Source organism: Podarcis raffonei, chromosome 4 (assembly GCF_027172205.1).
Source record: "Podarcis raffonei isolate rPodRaf1 chromosome 4, rPodRaf1.pri, whole genome shotgun sequence".
Lineage (NCBI taxonomy): Eukaryota > Metazoa > Chordata > Lepidosauria > Squamata > Lacertidae > Podarcis > Podarcis raffonei.
The window spans coordinates 41,141,283-41,166,771 of record NC_070605.1 but is presented as its reverse complement, the minus strand read 5'-3'; positions in this window follow the sequence as shown (position 1 = coordinate 41,166,771).

Here is a 25,489-nt window from a genome sequence, read left to right as displayed (position 1 = left end):
CATATCTTTAGGTGCCAGGAAAAAGCATTCCTCTTTTCCCAGGCCTTTGGCTGGTTAAACAATCTATGGCCTTTCAGCTGGGTGGGGGGGGTGACTATTGTTTTTGTTTGTTACAATGTTATACATTCTTGTGCTCTTATATTTTAAATTGCCCTGTGATCCTTGGATGAAGGACGGTATAGAAACTGCAGGTATCTCAAATATACACCAGACTTGATGATTCTTGCAGCCTGGAGTCGTGAGTATATTTATTCACTGCTAATGGCTCCCTGCCCCCCACAAGGATATTATTGGCACTAGAGAGACAGCTACATACCCTTGTTACACGGCATGCTGCATTCCTCCCCCAATTAGGAGCTGCTTATATTTGTGTGCCCAGCAGAGGTAGAGAATAGTGGGTGCTTTTATCTGCTCCCTTGAAAGACTGGTAAGGAGGTCATGCAAGTTATTCATACTCTTCTTATAAGTTGCATTCTCCTGCTTCTATACAGACATAAGAAATGAAATCACTGGGGGTGAGGGTGTATGTGTGTGTGTGTGTCCTCACCATTCTTTATATCACTGTGGAACAGAAATTGAGACTGAATCATCTTCAAAGCAGCCTGCTTTGAATTATAAGAACTAATGGACTTCCTTATATGAGGCCATGGCAATGATCTAGGGTAGCTTTCTTTCTTTCTTTCTTTCTTTCTTTCTTTCTTTCTTTCTTTCTTTCTTTCTTTCTTTCTTTTGCTTTTTTCCTCTGACAGTTTGCACAAAATTGTAGGTAATCTTCCATTTTAAGTCCCTTTCTGTCCCCCAACAGATGCTGACAACCTTGGGCAGGGAAGGAACTAACACCTTTAAAATAGGGATGAGCAGAACAGAGTAGTTCTGATCTGTAATCGTTCCAATATTCCAGTACTTGGGACTCAGCTACATTGGCAAAGAAAAAGCACTTTATATACATTGTATATGCATTATAACACTGTGACACCAGATGGCGCTGTGGAGTTCTGTTTTTGCCAACCCAATTTCCCATCCAAAGTTTACAATGCACTTAACTGAAATGCTTCTTTGATGTGTTTAGATCCAGCCTTGGTGAGATTCTGGAATATGCTCATTCCTACACTTGCAAATTAGAAGAAATAAAACTGGATTATAGCAATAATTATTAACTATTCGAATGCCACACAATTCATTTATAACTGTTGATAACAAGTAGATATTACCATTGAAAAATGCTTTGAGAAAAGACCCACAATAGCTTTAGATCATCTCATCTCTCATTCCCCACCCTATTTGTCAAATAAGACCCATCCAAAGTGATTAATGTGAGAAATACACATTTTTCTCTTGCCTAGTCCTGAACATCCTTGTTTAAAGGTGTTCAAGTTGGTGGCCCTCATTGCCTTCTGTGGGACAAAGTTCCATAGTTAAACTATGCACTCCATGAAGAAGTACCTACTTTCATCTTTCCCAAATCTTCCAACATTCAGATTCAGCGGATTTCCACAAGTTCCAGCATTTTGAGAGAATTTTTTTTACTAACTGAACTAAAAAGCCCTCTGTGTTGTAACTTTCCACTGACCACTTGATTGTTTTGATTGCCCTTTTCTGAAACTTTTCCAGCTCTACAAAACCCTTCTTGAAATGAGGCGACCAGAACTCTCCATTGTATTCCCACCACAGTTGCACCATAAATTTATATTACAGAATAATAGGTGCTAGCTCCTAGGGGGCTGAAGCAGTTTTGCCCCCCCATGTGGCGCCAGGTATGTGTCCTCAGAATTTGTCTAATGGGGTTTTGTAAGTGTGGATAGCAATTTAGCATTAACCCCACCTACCCAACACACACATTCCTTTATTCGTTTTAAAAAATCCACATTTAAAATTCAGGTTTTATAAAAAGGACATTGAGAGGCACCTTTTATTTGAAAATATATTCTGTGTGACTCATTTACGTACCCACATAAAAAGAATATTAAATTAAGGAACCTGATTTTTCGAATTGAGCATTATGTTCTCAAATTTGATATAATCCATTAGTAAAACTGTGGTGCAAATTTTAAAATTGGTCATTTTTTTATATAATGGCTATACTCTGCATTCATTGAGTGAATAAATAAAGATTAATGAGGCATAGTAATTAAGGTAATTATGATCATAGGATAGAATTGCCTTTTGATGAAGCCTCCATAAAACTTGTTTATGAAACATGCTCTGATCAATGGTGTGATGAATTTTATTTCTGCGACCTGTAGCATATGCTTTGCAATAAATTAACATGACAGAACTATTTTGATGGATTTTACATTGTTTTCATGTAAACAAAACACACACACACACACACACAAACTGGGCTCAAGATTCATATAATCCTCAGTTACAGCCTTGTATGTAACTTAACATTTGTTTCATAAATCTGAATTTACTGCCATTCAGAATATTCTTGATATACATTGTGAATTATTAAATCATCTTACTCAAACACATTTATAACTAAGACTGAAATTTGCATATGTTTATTCTGGAGGGTGGTACCTTATTTTGTAAGTGATGAAGAACCACAATATCATCTTCAACTTGTGATGCATTTGAATGTGCAAATGAAGGATCATCATGCAAAAGACAGTCTACGCAATGTAGTAGGTATGGGGAACAAACTAAATCAGTTCATATTGCAATGTGAACTTACCTAAACCACACTTCCAGAATCAATATGCAAACCTAAATGCAACTGTTCTTCAAAATTCACACTTCCCTGAATTTTGCAATACAAGTTTCCAACCACAAAACCCATGCAAAATGCATAATTACATGAAAGTCTGCTTACGGTATATATTTGTGAAAATAATGTATTAAATGCATTTTATTGGGGGGAAATGCATGCAACAATGCACATATTAGCCAAAAGTGTGTACAAAAACATGTATATTAGGAGAAAGACACATGGAAAACATATTTTTCCATGCATTTTTAAAATAGTTTTTGTTCCATACTGATAAAGAAGGAGGCAAGTTGGAGACTGGGAAATTGAGAAATGGAGGGGTGTGTGATGACACAATTCAAGGTGTTCATGTTAGTGTTTAAAGCCCTAAATGACGTGGGCCCAAGATATCTGAAATACCACCTTCTTCTTTACAGACACTTTCAGGTATTAAGGTGTCATAGGGGGCTTTCTTGGTAGTTCCACCAACCACAGAGCTTTGGGATGGGGAGGGAAGCCCAGGAGAGGCAGCACCTAAGTCGTGGAATTCCCTCCTCACAGAGGTGCATCTGGCACTTTTATTATGTTGTTTTAATCATATGCTGAAGATACAACTCTGGCCTTTAATCTTACACTTACACACACACACACACACACACACACACACACACACACCACACTATCTCAACTGTTTTAATCTGTATTTTGATAATTTAGTTTTTAATCGTAACACATTGTGGGACCTCATGGTGAAGGTCAGGTAAGAAATCTATACTACTACTGCTGCTGCTACTACTACTAATAGAAGAGATGTTATTCTTTCAGAGATCATGAGGACACTCTCAAGACCTGTCAGAATATTGGCCAATATTGGACCTGTTACTAAAAATGTAACTATCATGATGAACTCTATGGTCCATTAGCCATGTTGAAGGGGGCTAATGGGAGCTGGGAGTCTGAGAACATCCGAAGGGCACTATGTTGGCTACCCCTGTTCAGGGCATTAAACAGGCTGCCATTTAAGTCTAGGTTGATCACAGTGTGGCAATTTCACCTAAAAGTTATCTAAGGGACAACAAAGGTGTGGCATTCTTTTTCATGTGCCCAAGGGACTTGAGCTGGAAGAACAATATGGAAATACCTATTTTCTAAAGCAATGGTGTTACAACGGTGTTAGAAACAAGTCATTCATCACATGCATAGGTTATACACTGAAGAAGGTTAGGAAGAGAAATTTCGAATGGAGCAACAATGCAGAAAAGGGTGTCGCTAACAGCTGTAGCAGTGCTCTTGAATGACTAGTGATATTACCAACATTAAAGGGAGACTGTTGAATGGCAATCTGGAAATGACTCAGCTGTCACTTTCTCAATCAACTGCACGTTGCTGTAGGCAATAGTAAATAAGCTGGGGTTTTAACTTTTTATGCTTACTTGTTTTTTAAATGGATTTTTTTAAAGTGTTGCACTCGTACATAGCATAATGCAGCCTTCTGTTTTATTGGCGTAAGACTTCTCTGTGGAAGTGTTAATTGTTCTTGTTGTGTAGCTCTTTTGCTGAATAATAATAAATAGTTGCTTCAAAATAGCTGTCACTCATTCCAAGAGCTGTTAATGAAATAATGGTAGCGTGCTGTGTGGATCTTTGTAATTAACCTACATGTTAGAGTGAACTGGGAATACTGCAATATATTGCTGAAAAGTACATCGTTAGGTCTATTTTGCAACACCCTGCCATGATTCAAGAAGCAAGGAAATTGGATATAATGCTTTTCATGATGGGAGTTGCTCGTAATTAATTTGTGTTAGCATATGAAGAACACCACCCTGCCACCCTTAGAATAAAATTATCCCATTCGTGTCTTGTTTTCCATGGTCTCCATCAAAAAGCACCCACAGAGAGAGAAAAACTGGGGAAGAATGGTCAGCAGGTTATTCTTGATGAAATTGGCTATTCCTTGTAGAAATTGCTTTCATTCTGAGACCACCCATCCATCTGCCTCTCGTTCAGTTTTGTTTTTGTTTTTTTGCATCTGAGTATGCTTGCATTGGGACGCAGGTAGCGCTGTGGTCTAAACCACTGAACCTAAGGCTTGCCGATCGGAAAGTCGGCGGTTTGAATCCCCGTGACGAGGTGAGCTCCCATTGCTTGATCCCAGCTCCTGCTAACCTAGCAGTTCGAAAGCATGCCAGTGCAAGTAGATAAATAGGTACCACTCTGGCGGGAAGGTAAACGGTGTTTCCGTGCACTGCTCTGGTTTCACCAGAAGTGGCTTAGTCATGCTGGCCACATGACCTGGAAAAACTGACTTTTCTCTGTTGTTATAAGCTGTTTTGAACACATGTTAAAAGAGTGTCATGCATGTTTGTGAAATAAATGAAGCCTTTGTGAGCCTTGTGCTCTCCATATGACTGGGCTTGCTGACAATAGGATTGAGAGTTGATTCCTACTCGGGCGTTAAACTCAAGAGTAAGTAGAATATTATCATCAGTTTAATCTTTTGCCCACCTTTCACCCAAAGCTTGCAACAATTAAAACACAATGTTAAAAACAGTTTGAAACAATGTACAATCACAAAAATAAAGGGGAGTCTAAATATATAGATCTCAAAAGGCAAGATTAAAAGATGTGAAATGGGAATCTCCTTCATTCTGGATTTTACATCATGAGAGTAGGCTACATCAAGAGAAAAGGCTTCCTGCTGCATCCTACCATGCTCCAGCTTGTGGAAGATAACTGGGACAGCAGCAGTGCACTCAATTCTTGCTGTGGAGCTCATGCATTCACCCTTGCTCTCCCAATCATCATGTTACTCATGAGTACAATGTCTGAATAAGGCAGGAATAGGTAAACTCCAGCCCTTCAGATGTTTGGGACTACAATTCCCTGACCACTGGTCCTGTTAGCTAGGGATGATGGGAATTGTAGTCCCAAACATCTGAAGGGCTGGAGTTTACCTATGCCTGGAATAGGGCATAGGAATCTTAAGGGCCCTCAAGCCCATAAAATTCAAGAAAGAGTCATAATTAAAATGTGTAGGTACTTAATGAAATGATCTTCACTTTGGCAAGTGTTGAGTTACTGTTACCGTTGAGGTTGGAAGTAGGAGCTCTTTTGTAGTGGACAGAAACCCTGTAGGACTATAAGCAAGTAATGTTTTGATGTGTTGAGAAATTGGGTAGGCATCATCCAAGCTGTATCATTTATGTTGTACTTTATGTAATTCACTCTGCGATGAAGAGTGGGCAATAAATATTGTGAATAAACAAATCTGTGCAGGGCCAGAGATTAATTTTCTTCTCATAATAAAATCAGTACAAGCTCTTCTTTTAAAAACCACCACCACCTGTATTTATTTTATCTGAAAGATGGCTTGCTTCACCTAAACAAGCGTAACATTTCATTATTAGTTATGAAATTTGTTTCCAGTTATCTTTCATTGTCACAAAGGGGTTTTGTGACACATTTTTAACTGATCTTTTCAAGAGATTTATTCCTGGCAACCCATAATAAATGACTTCATAGTTGCTTGTTTAATAGTCCTAGAAAGTTACAGGAGTGCTGTGCTTTTTGTCATGCTTTTTCCAGTCCACAGTCCAGTTGTATTAAAATTGGTGAACGTAAGCTGATTTAGTGCCTTTGACGCAACTGAAATAAATAATCTACCTTACTAGTGTCTCAGCTGGATTGTGGGTTGGGCTGCAAGGAACTGTTGTTTATCAACAGTTGATTTGCCCTAATCATTCCCCCCTGTGAGACAATATTTTAGTGGAACATTAACAAATGCCTTTCCCCACTTTTTGGCCTGCATATAATATTGTACTAATTGCTGCTATCATTTATCTTCATGTTGTTTTTGAATTCTTAATTATGGTTTAAAGTTTTATGTATCATGTAGCTTTCTATAAGAACCTTATCAAAATATTTATAGAAAATACATTAGTAGAAAACAATAATCTTTCTCTAGGGTACTTAGCAGGATTAAATATACAAATTATGCCAAAGTAATAAAAATCAATGAGACAGTTTTGTCAGCTTTGTTAAGTTGACAGTTGGGAAACCGAAGAAATAATGGCTTAAATTGTCTTATTTAGATGAGACAATTCTATTTAATTAATACACTTCTTAGAATATCACTAAGTGTCAGTAAGATCACCTTCCTTCATTCTCAACCATTTCCCCACCCTGTTGTAACTAGAAATGGCCACTAGAGCTTTACGAAATACTAAACAGGTGAAATAATTGATTATAATTGGTTAATTTGTCTCCTCCTAACACAAGTTCATCAACTATTGCTCCCCTATTCCTGTGAGCCCTTTGTCAATATCCCTGTTGCTGGAACAACATTATCAGCCAAACCTTTCCTCCCCTCAAAGTCTCATCTTCTGATGCACTTATTTAGCTTAATCTTAAGTTAGTTCCCTTAATGCCTTACCTTAGTTCCCTTAACGCCTTACCTTAGTTCCCTTGGCTATCCTTGCCAAGTCTACAGTTGTTCATTGCCATTCTACATTCTTGTTCCTCATCTCAAACTTTTAGGGCCCCCAAATTGGCAGAAAGACATACAACACAGCACTGTATCACTAAAAGCTATTCCACACACTACCCAGTCAATGTTTAACTCCTTGGCAACGTGTATTTATATGCTAAAAACATTTACAAAGCTATATGATTGGATCCAAAGATGCTCATCCTCTGATGAAAGGTGATCTTTCTGATCTTTGTCACATTCACCCTAAACCAGGCTTCCTCAAACTTGGCCCTCCAGATGTTTTTTGCTTACAACTCCCATGATCCCTAGCTAGCATGACCAGTGGTCAGGGATGATGGGAACTGTAGTCTCAAAATATCTGGAGGGCTGAGGTTGAGGAAGCCTGTCCTATACGTTGCAAGGTGTATATATAAAAAATGTAATGTAGTGAAAAGCCCTAAAGCTAAGCCAGTGTTGGCATTTCCAACCACATGGGAAGCTACCTAGGGAAGTGAATGTAAGTATTTTGGGGCTATTTGTAGATAAAGTGAGATAGATAGATAAGACCTCTGGACATGATCTGGGTTACTTCTGTGTACTATGAAACATCTAAACACTACTGGAGGTAAACAAATGTTTAATAGCAATAACTGCTGGTGAAACATGTTTATCATGCAGGTATTTCTTCACCTTCAGTTCTCCATGGAAGAAGACCTATTCAGAGTAGAAAACACCATCTGTTAAGTGTGTCTAACTAGCTCAGTGTTATTGAAAGCTACAGCTTTTGTCTAATTAGCTGTAATTAGTTTTTTAACCCAGAAAGGAGCTTTGTTACATAAAGTGTCATTGACAAAGTGTAGCTACCACTGATTGTAGGTTGATATTAGAGTTAAGAATGTCCTCAGCCATCCATACAATTATAGTTGATGGGCAAAAGACCCATTGAGGAAGGAGAGTTCTCTTTCTTTAGGGTAGAGTTCTCTTTCTTTAGGGTACATTCAAATTAAAACAATTTTGTTCACTTGTGGGAGGAGATGGTACAGAACACCTTGCATTGTGTTCCCTATTGAAGGAACAGACATTTTTATTTTGCATTGATGTTATGGTATTTTATGTTTTATTGTAAATTGTAAGGGAATCATTCTATCAGAAACAAATAGAAGTTTCTAGAAGGTTCCAGAGTCTTCCTTTATATATGGGAGTGGCACTCTGAGCTTAATTAGCATCAGCTGGAAGTGCCAAAAAAAGAAGACCACTTGGCTTCATTTTTGCAGATGCCTGATGGCAGACGTCTGTCCGAAGACTGCTGCCTGTAAAATCTGCTAAAGGACTGTTTCTGTAATTTACAACCTGCAGGAGATAAGAGAGACTTTGTTTGAAAGTGTGTGGTTAATTTTTGTTTATTTTAACAGTTGAAAATACCTTTGCTACCGTAATGCTTGTACCCAGTTGGGGAATAAAATCTCTTGGCCAAGGCTTCACAGAGTTTGGTGAGTCATCTTTAAAACAATTTCTGTTATTGTCCAATGCTTCTGAGAGAGAGAGAACTCTGCTAAATAATTGAAAGAGGTTTTACCTATACACAAGTATCTGCACAGCGAAAGTGTGTGGATGGTAGCCTCTAATTAAATAAGCCTGGTAATTGAGGCACTGGGCTTTGGGAAGGAGGTGTGAGGATCTTACAGGGTTCCAGAATCCTTTCACATCTTCCCAAAGCCTAATCAAGGTCAAACAAATTAGACACTACAATCAGTGACTGTGAGTTCTTACATTTAACCCTCTTGGACAGCCTAATTCTGCTGGTTATTGGTTATTGCAAAATTCAGTACCCTTTGAAATCCAATCCAAGAGAGTGGAATTCCTTTAAAAGGGAAAAATAAAATAAAATACTTGACTTTTGGGGATTGTAACATTTGTGTATTGGATATGTGTACTGGTCCAACAGTGCTGGTTACTGAGGGAAGAACTTCCAGCTAATGCTTCATTTTCTCTGAGGGCAGGTTCTAGGTCCAACCTGGTGTTCATACAAGTGAAACAGATAAGCAGAAAGATTGTCCACATTTCAGATGTATTTTGTAGAGATCCTGCTCTGTTCATGTTAAAGACATTGTATCTTCTGCTATGTTGCACTTCTGCCATTGCTACACATGCCAGTTTCTAGGGGCTGAGGTAGTTTCAGGCCCCCAATATATATTTTGAGTGGGCTGAGCCCCCTGGCTCCTCATGACGTCACACGCGTGATGGCAGGACATCACATTGGCCCCCTCAATCAACTTGAGAAGATGGTGCCTCTGGACATTGCTGCTAGGAAAGCATGAGATACCCGCTAGCAATACAAGGCAGTGGTAGCCAATTTAGGATTGTGTCTTCCCTTGCTTCATTTTTCGATTTCTTCATAGTCCTTCTGTTTGCATAATGACAGCGAAAAACATTGCCAAGAGCAGCTGGTGTCTCAGAGTGAGAAGTCTCCCTGTACTTTACTGATGCTCATAGCATGCTGAGATTCACAAGGACATCTTTTGCAGGAAAGCTGGCCTAGATAGGAGGCTTTGTTTCCTGTAGAAACCAGGATATTCAGATCTTGAAGGAAAAGTTTTGGAAACTCTCACTTCTTAAACTCCTAACCCTATTCTGAAAAACACCAATTAAAAATACTGGTGTATTTTGCAGTTCCGGAAACTTTATGCTGCTACTTTACACAGGGAAATGGAAGGAGTGGATTAAGAATTATAGGGATAGGGAGGTCAAACCATGAAATAAATTTGCACTGATTTCTCAGAAATAAGTCCAGTTAAGCTCAGTGGGGTTCACTCCCTAATAATTCAGGATTGCAGCCCAAAGTGGCAAGGAGCAGGCCTTTTCTATGGTGGCTCCCCACTTGTGGAATGCTCTCCCCAGGGAGGCTCTACTGGTGCCTTCATTACATATCTTCAGGCCTTTTAAACATGTGTTTGGGGGGCAGTTATTGTTTTTGTTTGTTATTATGGTATGTATTTTTGTGTTTTTATATTGCAAACTGTCCTGTGATTTTTGGATGAAGGGTGGTATAGGAATTTAGATACTACTACTACTACGACTGACACAGGTGGAGCTGTGGGTTAAACCACAGAGCCTAGGACTTGCCGATCAGAAGGTCGGCGGTTCGAATCTCCACAATGGAGTGAGCTCCTGCTGCTCGGTCCCTGCTCCTGCCAACCTAGCAGTTCGAAAGCACGTCAAAGTGCAAGTAAATAAATAGGTACCGCTCCGGCGGGAAGGTAAACGGCGTTTCTGTGTGCTGCTCTGGTTCGCCAGAAGTGGCTTAGTCATGCTGACCACATGACCCAGAAGCTGTACGCTGGCTCCCTCGGCCAATAAAGCGAGATGAGCGCCGCAATCCCAGAGACTGGACCTAATGGTCAGGGGTCCCTTTACCTTCACCTTTACTACTACGACTACTACTACTACTAGACTTAGTGTATTACTTGCCTGGTTAACAAATTGCCTGATATTTTAAAATTTATATTTCTGACCAGCAATATATGTAAGTCCATTTTTTTCTAATAACTTACATTTAATAATAAAAAGTAGCATTAATTCATTCTTTCTCCCACCTTCATATTCCTTATCATAAAAAAACCTAAAATAGTATCCCAAAAAGTATTGCTTATTTCCAACTCCTCAAAGAATAAAATTAATGCCTCTGCTGATTAATCAACTAAAGATCTGCTTGATTTGTTTACCAATTTAAAGGATACAGCCAATTAACTATGGTCAACAAGACTTCAGAGAAAGAGTCTAAGGTGAAATCAAGAATTTCTGTGGATGTTGGAACTGCCTGTATATGGTGATAGATAGATAGATAGATAGATAGATAGATAGATAGATAGATGATAGATAGATAGATGATATAATGAAAAAGGCTATATTCACGTAAGCAAAGCTCCTTAGAAAGAACGATGCATTTAAGAGTTGTAAGTATCTTTTTTTTTTTGTCCTTGAACATTTTCGAAGCAAAAGTGTGCTTTCAGGGGCATCAGAAAAAAATGTTTTCCTCCTTTTCTTCTTTTTTTTAAAGGTCACTGGAAACCTATTTTCCTTTTTTATAGTTGTTTTTATTAAAGGATTTTCATAGTTAACAAGGGTACATTCGACGTCTCTGTTTTCAAGCCATAGAGTCTTTTCTACCGTTCAGTGACATTCAGTGTGAGACACTGCTCTCATAAACATTATAAGGTTGGGGGGGGGGGAGAGAGAGAGACAAGGGGAAGAAAGAAGGGGGTAGTGATTTTCCATTCTTTTTCTCAGTGTATGTGCAGAGTTTTTGTGTCAGTATTGCAAGAATAGGTTCTTTATTTATCTTTTTGTTTGTTTTTGACTGGGATGGCAACCAGTCTGCTGGTCCTTCAACATGATTTATAACAGGGCTTTCCTCCACATTCTTCATGATGTGATCCCAGACAATCAGGGGTCATGTGTTAGTGAACCTAATGAACTCACAGAGGAAATCAAGATTTGCAATATAGTGCCAACAGTAAGGACAAATGAAGTGGCATTGCCCTCAGCATGAAGTTCTCCAGCTTTTGGATGTTCATTCGGGCACATATCTCACTGATTGAGCACTGGGACACTTGTTTCCAGTGAGCACTCCCGTACACTATATGCATTCCAAATGCACACGTGTGTCAGTTCTAGCTTTTCTTTGCCATGGTGGTTTCAGTGCTGTAGTCCAGCATGGCAAAATAGAGAACATGGGCCCAGTTGCCAAGACAAAGGGAATGCATTCCCTCTCATTTCTTGCAAAAACAAGTCAAATAAACAACAAACAGATTGATTCTATAATGAAAAACCAGAACTAAACAGCAGTGAGGACAATTGTTAGAATTTCAAATTTAACCCAACACTTGGGTTAAATCAGAGAATACAACTAGGATAGCTCTCACCCCATCTTTCACCTGAGCCAACCCAGGGTTCCAAAACCAACTAGAGAGGAATGAGGAACAGCCCAAAACAACTTTATTTTTTAGAGCCTCTAAGACAAAACATATACAACAGCTTCTATGCTTTTGGAACTGCCTGAATCATGTGGCCTTAGATCAAGTCCTCAGGTTACCATCTTCTTAATACTAAGGCAATATCTCTAAATGATAAACTGTATCACTTTACTTTCCCAGCTCTGGGCTCTTCACCAGTTGAGACATGCAGCAGTCAGTGTCATCAGGATCAACTGCAATACATTAGTAAAACACAGGGAGTCTCAAGGTCTCCATAGTATTGAGGTTCAGGTCGCCAGGTGTTCTAATGTGTAGCCTAAATGAATAGACTGTTGGCTCCTGCACAATTACTGAAGGCAAGTCACAGCGTTCCTATTTCTTCAACTCATTCAGTGTTGAATTTTGCCTAAATACAACACATCTCATAACATGCATCAACCTTGTATTGTGTTCTATCTTATTGGAGAATGGCATGCAAGCAAAAATATTATGATAAGGTGTTTTCATGGCAGGAAGCAGTTACAAATTGCTGTCATTACAACTTCACCAACCAGTCCACCTTGGGCTGTTTTTTATCAATGGAAAACTAGAATGTAGGAAAACAGTTTGTTATCAGGGCCACCAGAGAATTATCGGAAAGGAGTGCAATGAATGTGGGTTGCTTTTTTAAGGACCGTGGCAATCAGGTGTATCGAAACAACAAAGAATAGTTGCCTGGAGATGCCTTGTCAGATACAACAGAAAGAGGACAACAGGAACTTGACACTATTTGTGTTTTCTTCCTCTAACTGAAAGTAGAGGCTTGTTGTTTGAAGTTATACATGTTGTCTTCAGGAGCGGCTCATGTGGTGGGGTGGAACTGCAGCAATAGCCTTTCAGCAGTGATGTTGCTGCAGCTTGCTGAGAGGGGTGAAGTGATAGCGGGACTTTGTGGGTGCACTGGCAAGAACAGTGGGATGACTCCATGGGTGCACCCACATATTGCCAATTTTGTCATCGCCATGCCCCTCACCTTCCCTGTAAGCAGCGAAGATGCTGCTACTGGGAGGCTATTGATGCAGATCTGCCCCTGAGAGGGTTGCTCCTGCGCTGGAGTCTCTCAGCTGTGGCCTCTAATGTGAGAGGGAAAGGAAATAGGTCTCCCTGAATAGATCTGCTCTTCTCAGTAAAGGATCTGGTATCCTTGCCAAAGACCTCCCTTGCAGTGTGGAGGAAGTCCGTGACTAGTGACACCTTAATGCACATAGTAATTCAATCTATGCACAATCTAGGCAATATAAGGAGCACTTGCTTTTCTGTTGTTTCCTTATGATTCCTTTATTTCACAATTTACTTTGAAATAATTCTCATTCCTTTAACTAAGAATGAGGGAGAAATTCAATTCAATTCAATTTGAAAGTGAACTTACCCAGTTTGTAGTTTCCAAAACAATACATGAACCAAAACATAACCTTCCTTCAAAATTCATACTTTGCCAAATTTTGCAATGCAACTAAATAAGGTGTACAAAAATACATAAACTAGGCTAAAGTGTGGTGAAAAATCCACATATTAGTGAAAATAACAGAGAAAACTGCATTCTATTAGGGGAAAATGTCTTGCCAGAATGTTTATATTAGGCAAGATTACATACAAAAAGGTGTATATTAGGATAAATTTTCCCTAAAATGTTGAGAAATTTTCATGAGGAGTTGTTGGGTTTCCTAGCTGCAAGGTGGTGAGGAAATGTGGAGAACTGAACTCAGTACTGGAAAAAAATGAGAAACCATCAGGTGTTGAAATTGAGAGATTTGCCCATTCCTAATTTAAACAGAACATGAGTTTGACCAAACTGTGGGAGGCAGTGGAAGACAGGAGTGCCTGGCGTGCTCTAGTCCATGGGGTCACGAAGAGTCGGACACGACTAAACGACTAAACAACAACAAAAAATTTAAACAGAACTTCAAAAGGTAAAGGTAAAAGGACTCCTGGACAGTTAAGTCCAATCGCGAACGACTCTGGGGTTGCAGCGCTCATCTCACTTTACAGGCTGAGGGAGCCGGCATTTGTCCACAGACAGTTTTTTCCGGGTCATGTGGCCAGCATGACTAAGCCGCTTCTGGCGCAATGCAACACTGACACCAGAGCAGCGCACAGAAACACCGTTTACTTTCCTGCCGGAGCCGTACCTATTAATCTACAATCATACCTCATGTTACTTTTGCTTCATGTTACGTTCTTTCAGGTTACATCCCACGGTGACCCGGAAGTACTGGAAAGGGTTACTTCCAGGTTTTGCCACTTGCACATGTGCAGAAGTGCAAAATGATGTCACACACATGCGCAGAAGCGCCGATTCACAACCCTTGTGTCCTCAGACACGCCGCTGTGGGTTGCACTCTTTTCATATTGCGAAAGGGCCTCCGGAACGGATCCCGTTCGCAGCCAGAGGTACCACTGTACTTGTACTTTGGGCGTGCTTTCAAACTGCTAGGTTGGCAGGAGCTGGGACCGAGCAATGGGAGCTCACCCCTTTGCAGGGATTTGAACCGCTGACCTTTTTATCAGCAAGCCTAAAGGCTCAGTGGTTTAGACCACAGCGCCACCCGCGTCCCAGAACTTACTTTCATTTTTGAGGTTTGCTTTCCCATTTGTATACCTGTTAACCTTCATTTCTGTGAAAATGTTTGATAGCTTTAGGATGTCCCAGTACAATGAAGCTTGTTGATGCTCATCACATGCTTCCAGCATAATTGTGGGTGTGCTTGACTTGTACATTTCAGAAGCACTAAAAAAAAGGGGTGAGCTACCCTTTTATGCTGGAAGCGTATAATGGATATTATCAAGTTCTATGCACATATCAGTTGAGCTACAAATAGCAGAGTATGCCTTCACAGACTGAAAGGGTGAAATGCTGTAGTGCAGTTTAAGAATGTCTATAATTGGAAACTCACCCCAAGGCCTTACAGAAAGATGAAGTCAATATTACAGTAGTGGGTATGTAGATGGTATCTTGTGTTGCTGTGTTTTTAAGAGCAGTAAGTCAAAATATATTTTTCTAGAGTTTTCCTTAAAATGTAGCAGTTCTTTTAAAACACATCTTCTTTGGTCATGTGCCCCAATTATGTAATTAATTTACATGCTTTGAATAAGGAGCTGGAGGTGAAAAGTAGCGTCAAATCACTAAATCAGATTTCAGATGTGCCTATGACTTTTTGCCATTTCTGCTAAACTAATTTCTAGTTTCTCCATGCCATTAATTAATATGGTGTATGGAAGAGTCGTTAAAATACAGAAAAGAATAACACTTTCAGTTGGAGAAAACAACCTGTATTGTGCTAATGTATTCCTCAAAGTTTTTAATGCGTGAGCATGAATACAGAGCCACATTTTCTTTTCAGTCAGAATCAGTGCGCTATCAGGAATCAGTCATGGAAGCATTTAGGTTTTAATAGAGTGGTTCAACAGGGCATGTGCCTCATTAAGGGTCAGTTACTTCTTAGCCACCAGGTGACTTTGTATCCAGCAGTGAGTTACTTTTCAGATAGCGGTCCCTGCTATCTGTTGGTTAATATCTGCAGTGCTTTGGAAACAGCATGCTGAAGATCTTTGAAGGGCTCTGAACACTGAATGTAGGGTTAATAAATCTCAACTAGACCAGAAGGGTGGTTCGAATCCCTGCGACGGGGTGAGCTCCCGTTGCTCGGTCCCTGCTCCTGCCAACCTAGCAGTTCGAAAGCACGTCAAAGTGCAAGTAGATAAATAGGTACTGCTCCAGCGGGAAGGTAAACGGCGTTTCCGTGCGCTGTTTTGGCTCGCCAGAAGCAGCTCAGTCATGCTGGCCACATGACCCGGAAGCTGTATGCTGGCTCCCTCGGCCAATAAAGCAAGATGAGCACCGCAACCCCCAGAGTCGGTCACGACTGGACTTAATGGTCAGGGGTCCCTTTACCTTTACCTTAGACCATTATTTCCCTTTTAATACACCAGAATTAATTTTGAATCAACTGATTATTGGTGGGATAGAGATGTAAGAAGAGCCCCTGTTGGGTCACCCTCAAGGTGCGTCTAAGTCAGGCAATCTGTTTCCCAGTGGCGTAGCGTGGGGGGTGCAGGGGGGGGCCAGCCACACCGGGCACAACATCTGGGGGTTAGGGTTAGGGGGCGCAAATCCACGGGTTAGGGGGTGCAAATTACTTGCCTTGCCCCGGGTGCTGACAACCCACGCTACGCCACTGCTGTTTCCCATAGTGGCTAGCTCCATGCCTCCAGGAAGTCTACAACAACCCAGACACTAAAGCAATCGCCTTCTCCTATTGTTGTTCACCAACAACTGTATCTGGTGTGCAGGTTCCAAGAAGAGTATCTGGTGGCATACTCTTCTTGGAACCTGAAAGTTGCATATCGCCATCGCTACTAGCAGCCACTAATGGACAAATTCTCATGGAGAATATGCCTAATTCCTTTTAAACCCATCCATGTTCAAGGGCATCACCACATCATGTGACAGTGGATGCCATAGATCTGTTGCATTAGGAAGCACTTTCTGTTGCCTCCATGGTCAGAGGCAGTAACACTTCTGAATACCAGTTGCTGGAAGCCACAGGAGGGGAGAGTGCTTGTTGCACTTGGGTCCTACTTGCTGGCTTTCCATAGGCATCTGGTTGGCCACTGTGAAAACAGGACTCTGGACTACATGGGCCACTGGCCTGGTCCATCAGGCTTTTCTTAAGTTCTTAAGCGTGTTCCAATGCTTCTGCCATTCAGCTTCACTGGACAACTATGTGTTCTAATATTATGGGAGAAAGCGCTCTCTCTCTCTCTCTCTCTCTCTCTCTCTCTCTCTCTCTCCATCCCCCGCCAGTCTTTCCACACCAAGCATCATTTTATATGCATCATTTATATCCCACCACCACATTTTCCCTAAACTAAATATCCTCAAATAATGTAGCCTTCCCTCCTAGGGAAGCTTTTTCAGTCCCCTCCTTATTTGGGTTGCTTTTCCTATACTGAGCAATGTTGGAAAGGGAGCTGGTGTAAATGTGAAATGACACTCCCAATGTGTATTACTTTATACTCACTTATACTGGTGGCGGCTACATCTAGCCTCATGTATCTCTAATAGGACACACCACCAGGGCTCTTCTGCTGCTATGGGACAGAGCTAAGACACAAGATGTGGCCCACCAAATTACACTGGTGCTATTCCCAGTGCCTGAATGCCACAACTAACTGTGCTACACACAATAGCCAGTTGTGTGGTGCCCTGCCAGGGATGAGTTTGGTACAGGACAAAACAGGTGAAAGGGCAGAATCCCCTGCTTCCCCATCATGTATTGTCTAACAGCTTATGGACCAGTACAAATGTGTTATGGCCTTTCCTAACAAAGCAAGTGGCAGAGGTTTACTGGGACATGGGACACAGCCAGCAGGCTGTACCTTTTTGTTCATTTTAGCTATGTGATGCACATCATTACTGGCACTGTGATAGTTTAAGTGAGAAGATGCTATTTGGGTGTCAGATAATGTGGCTGCCAGGTTTGCTTCTTGAATTCTCATGAATTCTCCTCCTACCCCCAATAGTTAATCTAAATTGCCTTCTGCAACTAAATCACTTTTGTGACCTCTTTCTTCAATCAAATATCCACATTTCTGCCCGCATCCCCAAATCTGCAGTTACTGGGGATGGCCACTCACTGGACATGTAAACAAACCCATGCCTGCATGGAGGTCTGTTGAAGTCCCAGAACATCAGGCAGGATCTGGGAATTAGTTTGCAAACCAGAAACACTGCTTGACATAGCAGCAATTTTCAGCTTCCTCGAACAGAATGTCAATCATGCTGCATAATATTTCCCGCTGAAATATGTTTTTGTGATATGAATAAATGTGCACTGAGCCTTTGAGCAAGATTGACAAACCTTAGATATTTACAATTTCATGGATGTACGACATTGCCAAAGTTGTCTATTCTCAGCTCTTAATTTGTATAATATATACATTGCCATATGTTGTGATTTAATGCTATGTAGTAAACCAGCATTGTGTCGAGCCATTTTATTAGTTGGATAAAATTAAAGACACTTTGAGTTTGCATTCCAAGTCCAGTTTCCCTCTAAAATTTCAACCTCTGGCAATACCATTACAGTTTGACATGACATTTGCAGATAAACGACTTGTCAGAGTTCATTTATGTTTCGAAATATTTGGCAAAGAATGACAGCTGCACAAAGCTTATAATTTGACAATGCTTTATCTCAATGAAATAAAGCAGCTTCCCAGGGGGGAAATATGCCAAATTAAACCTTAGGCAGCCTGATAATTTTTTTAAAGCTGATTTAAAATATGATTGTGCACCAAATAAGAGGATTAGTTCCAGAAGTCAGATAATGCCAGAGGAAAGGAGATACTGAAACCTTCCCCCTCTGAGCCAGAGAAGAATTGTAGATGCCTATCAAGGTCTCTGCTACAAGAAATCCTTTCTTTGGAATGGAAAAGGGAAATGATTATGATCATTTTTTACATTTATATCATTAAGCTCATAGCTGGATTGTGCCCTGCTCATAGAAAGATGTTTCCCAAACATGTGATTAACAATCCATGACTACTTTGTTAAAGTTCAGGCCCTCCCCACTTTAATAAAAATGAAATGCAACCATAGAAAGAAATGAAAGGTATTTGAGAAACTGCACCCATATTTACGGGAAGTTTGGGGTTGAAAGACATGTGCCATGACAGCTAATCATCCTTCTGTACAACTTCTAACATTTATTTAGCATCATCAGAGCATGACAGCAACCATCTTTTAAGTGAGCTCTCTGGAATATCAAGGCTAGAGATGTGAGAGGCATATTCTCTCCCTGATTTGGGCTTCAAGGAATAATACAGCCACATAACTGTGTTGTATGGAACACAGTGAATTGTTTGGGTACTGTTCCCTTATGTACAGTTCCGCCTCAAAACTCTACATTTGGACTAGAGGAGAATTCCTACTGCAGACCTACATAAAGAACTCGTGAAACTCTCTGTGTGTATATATGTGTATGTATGTCAAACCCTGCAATTGTCCCAGAAAACTAGGACATCCCATTTTTCATCCTGCGAGAATGGCGGCCATTTTTCGGGGCTGTGATCTCATGTGGTACCCCCCCCAATCACTTTTTTGAGGGAAAACTCTGGCGGGAAATTCCGCGAGGTGACAGCAACCCAAATGGCTGCTGTGCTCTCACAATAAGAAATGGGAAGATGGCGTCTGGGAATATGGCACCCCAGATTTTGGCTTCAAAGTGTTGGAGAGTACAGTGTATGTATTGGTGTATCTCCCTCCCCCCTCCCTCCCTCTCTGTATACACACTTACTTGGGAATAAATGCCATTTTGTTGTTTACTAGGATAATTAATAAAACAAGCATCTCTAATCTCTAAACCACCCCCTGACTATATAACATTATACAGTGGTACCTCGGTTTACATATGCTTCGAGTTACATACAATTCAGGTTACAGACTCTGCTAACCCAGAAATAGTACCTCGGGTTAAGAATTTTGCTTCAGGATGAGAACAGAAATTGTGCGGTGGCGGCACAGCAGCAGCGAGAGGCCCCATTAGCTAAAGTGCTGCTTCAGATTAAGAACAATTTCAGGTTAAGAATGGACCTCTGGAACGAATTAAGTACGTAACCAGAGGTACCACTGTATGCATGATATATAAGTGATCCTGCAGCTGTCAGCATGAACTCTAACATGTCCAGGCCTGCCCATGTGGTCACACGGGGTATTTGGGCACCCAACATCTCACATGATCATAGGTCATGAGGGGAGCATTGGGCTCCAGGCTTCAGCCCCAAGGTCCAGGCCTAACTACACAACAGTCTTTGTGAACTTTTTGACACCTTTCTTTTCACCCAGATCTTTTAGGTACTTAGGTACCCTGGCCCTTGGTCTTTAATTTGGGGTGGGAAGTTGTTTTCATAGAATCATACAGTTAGTTTTATTATATTAAAGACTTCTCCCTGCTCCATTTTAAAGGTTCTATGCTTTACTTTATATTGCAAGCTGGTTGTTTTTACTTATTTATTGTGAACTGTCCAGAGAACTTTATATTATGGTGCAGCATACAAATGTCATCAATAAAATAAAAAGAAAACAAGTGTATGTGTGGGATTCTCAAAGATGAAAGCCTATTAGTTGGGGCAGCTGTGCTGCGAGTTTCTCCCCTTACCGGAATACATTAGAACACTTGAAAGGAACTAGTGGATATTTTTAATGCACAAAAAAGGTCAGAAGTGAGCAGGAGCTCTGAGATGCCTATTTAACCAAGCTCAATGAGATGTCCTTACCATTTGTATTTTGCAAGGATACATGTTTGGGAGGATTTCTTCCTCCAGCTGCTTCCCAACATACATTTTAAGAAGGCAAAGAGGGGAAAGTACCATGCCAGGTATTATTATGACTCTGATTACCAGGTTTTCATCCCTAACACTATTAATTTGCAAGAAGATTTTTGTAATTATGTGTATTCATCAACTCAATTCATGAAGGACAATATGTGACATACTGAAAATTAGACAGCAAACTCCCCCAACCTAGTGACTGTGTAATTAGAAGTGCTCATTTAGCGGCACAGTTCCCAATTATCCACTAAGTGAAAGTATTTGAGTTAGATACGATCCCTTGTCTAGTGTGACTAAACATACTTTAAGTTGGAGAGCACACTGACATGTTAGCAGCAGGAAGTACACTGACAAGTGTAAGTGTTTCATGGTGTTGGTATTTCCAGTTATGAAAACTTGGTACGTTGTGAAAGCTTTAAGCTAACAAGAATCTGATGGAACCAAACAAGTTAGAATATCTCTGAGGTAACTTTATGTTAACTACTGCATTCCAAGTTACAGGTAGGTAGCCGTGTTGGTCTGAAGAAGTGTGCATGCATACCAATAACAAACTTAGTTGGTCTCTAAGGTGCTACTGGAAGGAATTTTTTTTATTTTGTTTCTGCATTTCAACTGAGCAAAACAGGATCATCATCATAGCTGATAGGCAGCAAAGACACCAAGGGCAACCAACTTGGCATCCTCCAAGTTTTGCTGGTGGATTGACACACGCATCAATCCTGATCATTGTCCACAGTGACTGGAACTGATGGGAGTTGGAGTCCCTATTATGTCCCTGAAGGACTTATCCATCAACCTCTCCAATTCTCTCAGTTTTTCCAGGTCAGTTGCCTTGGTTTTAAAGGGGCAGATTTGTTCTCTGTGGGTCAGAGCATGCACTCACAACTTCCATCCAACAGAAAGATACTTGTATATATGATAATCTGTACCGAAATCCTGGAGAGCTTCCACATCCCTGCTGACTCTCTGCCTGCAAAAGTGTTATTGTTGTTTAATGAGTTAATTTAATTTATTAGGATTTATTAGGTCAAAAAACTGGAGGTAGTCTATCCAGTCCTCCTGCTGAACTTGCTTGTGACCATAGTGTTTTGCACTGGGTATGATGAATCTTCACCCGGGGCTCCCCCCTTGCTTGTAAAGTAGCCTCCTTGCTAATTTCCACCAAATGTATAGACTAGCTGCCCCCAATTAGACTAGCCGTAAAGTAGATTAAGAAGTCCTTTGTTTGGAAAACAAACAAACCAAGGAGGTGTGGCTCAACTATTGAATGGATAGAACTCTGGGTGGGGGAGGTTAGATCTGTTCAAGCCATGCATATTTAAGCCCAATAGGTCCTGCCTACTGGATTGTGGCTTCCATTATCTACCATGTTGAATTACTTTTAGGTTTTTTAGTAACATAAAAGAGCTCTTTGCATATACTTCTTGCAGTTTGTGAAGATGACAAACACAGATGGCAGTTTTTTGCTCTTGTCTCCATTGAATAGACTGTTCGTTGAAAATGTGCAACTCATAAAAGGAAATGGTTTGAGAACCATTGTTTTTATGTGAAACTTCTGTTTCCTCCTTGAAACAAATCACATCCCTATTCTTTCTTGAATGCAGTACATGATGCAACACACGCATGAACAAACTCTACCAGCTAGAGAATAATTTCAAACACAATGCCTAAGATTTAGGGTTTGTGCTCTTCAAATGCCCTTCCACTTTATTGAAAATGTATTCTCAGGAAACTGCGTAAAACTCTCTTTTGCTCTGCTGCCGTGTAGTTTAGAATAGAATAATTACCTGTTTTATTGTTACCTTTCATTTTATTCAGGCATTTTTAACAAATGCCTTTTAAGAGGAATCAGCATAGTTGTTGCTGTAAAAAAAGAAGTATACAGTACAACCAGTTCTCTGAAATGTGGGTTAGTTTTCCATAGTTGTTTATATAACAACAACAACAACAACAACAACAACAACACAATAATAATAATTTTTTTATTTATACCCCGCCCTTCCCGGTTCAGAAAACTGGGCTCAGGGCAGCTAACAACAAATTTAAAACACTTAATTATAATACAACATAGAAGCAGCATAAAATTCAGTATAAAAGCATGAATAACAATAAAATTCAAAGATCAAAAATCAATTTGGGGGAAATCCATGCAATAAACATTAGATGGTCACCAGGGCTAGCTGGCTGAATTAGTCCTACATGGGCCAGTGAGGAGGCTAGGGAAGAATTAGCTGTGGGGTCCTAGAGCGGGTAATCTTCATAAAAGCGAAGGGGGAGGGAAGGGAAGGGAAGGGAAATAAAAGATCAGGCTGAATTCAAATTAAAGGCCAGGCAGAATAGCTCTGTCTTACAGGCCTGGTGAAAAGAGGTTAAATCCTGTAGGGCCCTAGTCTCATGGGACAGAGCATTCCACCAGGTCGGAGCCATCACTGAAAAGGCCCTGGCTCTGGTGGAGGACAGTCTGACTTCCTTAGGGCCTGGGACTTCTAAACTATGGTTATTCATGGACCTTAAAGTCCTCTGCAGGGCATACCAGAAGAGGTCCTGTAAATACGAGGGCCCTAAGCCACAAAGGGCTTTAAAGGTCAAAACCAGCACTTTGAACCTGACCCTATACTCCACCGGAAGCCAGTGCAACTGGTAAAACACTGGGTGAATATGCTCCCATGACAGGGACCCCATGAGGAGCCTCGCTGCAACATTCTGCACCCGCTGGAGTTTCTGGGACAGTTTCAAGGGCAGTCCTGCATACAGCGAATTACAGTGGTCAAGCCTGGAGGTGACCGTCACATGGATTACTGTGGCCAGATTGGGGTGGGAAAGGTAAGGGACCAACTGCTTAATGCAGCGAAGTTGGAAAAATGTTGCCTTAGCTGTTGCTGGAACCTGCACCTCCATGGAAAGGGAGGTGTCAGGGATTACACCCAAACTCTTAACAGGAGGCACTGGCACTAATTGGGCCCCCGCAAGAGAAGGGAGTTGGTTCCTCATCCCCATGCCATTCTGACCCAGCCAGAGGACCTCTGACTTCGAAGGATTTAGTTTCAATCGGCTCCCACGAAACCATCCAGCCACTGCCTCCAAGCATCTGATCAGTGTGTCCAGGGCCGAGTCGGTGTGGCCATTCATCAACAGATAGAGCTGAGTGTCATCAGCATATTGGTGACAACCCAGCCCAAAGCTCCGGACAATCTGGGCAAGGGGGCGCATAAGGATGTTAAAAAGCATCGGGAGAGGATTGTGCCCTGTGGCACTCCACACACCAAGGAGTGGCGTGATGACATCTCCTTCCCTAGCACCACCCTCTGTCCCTGACCAGAGATAAAAGAGCACAGCCATTGTCGGGCTGTGCCCTGTATCCCCACATCAGCAAGACAGTGGTCCAGAAGATCATGATCAACCATATCAAAGGCTGCTGACAAATCTAAGAGAATCAGCAGTCCCGTTCCACCTCGATCCAGTTGTCTACGGAATTCATCTGTTAGGGCGACCAGAGCCGTCTCGGTCCCGAAACCAGGACAGAAACTGGATTGAAATGAATCTAAAGCTGATGTTTCATCCAGAAACCTGCCAAGCTGTTCAGCAACCACTTTCTCAATTACCTTACCCATGGGAGATTTGAAACTGGGCAGTAATTGGATAGATCTAAAGGATCTAATGAAGTTTTCTTTAAGAGCGGACACACATATATGATTTAAATAGTATAAAACAAGGTGGTGTGCTTGGCCACTAGACAGATGGTGGTATAAATCTTAGCATTTTAGGGCTATCAGGAGCTCCAGTGATTCTGATGTGTCCCTACCTCATGCTTCATACTTGGATAACAGCACCCTGCATGATCCAGGGATTTCTGTGTTGTCACCAGGGGTACCAAACATTGCAGGGGAACAGGTAAGCCCTGCCCCACACAATCAAAGACATGACACTGTGCATGCATACCATTTGAATGGCAATGCCCATCCACTTGGGGGGAGGTGGCCCTCAAATATTTTAGGGGGGGTGAAGGGACCTCAGGCCTAGGAGTTGGCTCCTATTATTGTAACATCTGTTCATCAAAAACCATTGGCCTGTGGCCTGCTGTGGCAGGCACAGGACACTGGGTGTGGCGTTATTGTTTGGGGGTGGGCTCTAAACCATTCCAGCTGCCTTGGAAGAAACTGTGTAGTTGCAGGCCCTAGGTCTTTTTCAGGGTTTGCTGAGGAAGGGTTACCAGCCCTTGCGGTGGAACAATACGCAGTTCCTATGAGTGCTGTTGCTTACAGAAATCGCACCAACAAAGCAGGAAGTGCTGATTTCACCAGAGGCATGTCTATCTCAAGCACACACTCAAAACTCTTCCCCTTAGAGATCTGAGAGTGGCATTTTCTCCCTGACTTTATCTAGCCATGCAATCTGGATCATAATCACATAATACTTCCCCATTACTAGCATTACTTTCCCCCTAGATCATAGAAAGTTTCAAATTAATGTCTATGGTTCATTTAGCAGAAAAGAAGGTATGCAGATTTTCTTTCTTAGCAAGTTCTTAAAAAAAAAAAAAATTAAAATCCTGCAGTCTGCCAGTACCCTACACCCTAAAGACCAAAGCTTATCTGTGGAAACCTCCATACAATTGTTATATAATGAAATGCGACCAGTTCATTAAATGAGAAAATCACCACAGAGACCGTTTAAGGCTAATCAAGCATACTGTATAGTTCATTGTAAGTACAGGGTAACCTGAGCAGGCAGATAAGACCTTGTCTCAGTGGTAATCTTTTATTATTGTTCAAAGTTTTTAAATAAAACATAGGTTGATGAATATTAAATTTGTAATCAGAATTTGGGTACCTGAACTAAATGGGTCTTCTGAAATCCAGGCAAAAAGTCACTTGAAATATTCATACTTTGCCATTGTTTTCACTCATTTAAATGCAGAGTAAAGTTGGGCTATTGAAATCGACAGCCTTTCAGCCCTGTATAATAAAGTCTGAAAGAAACGTGGTC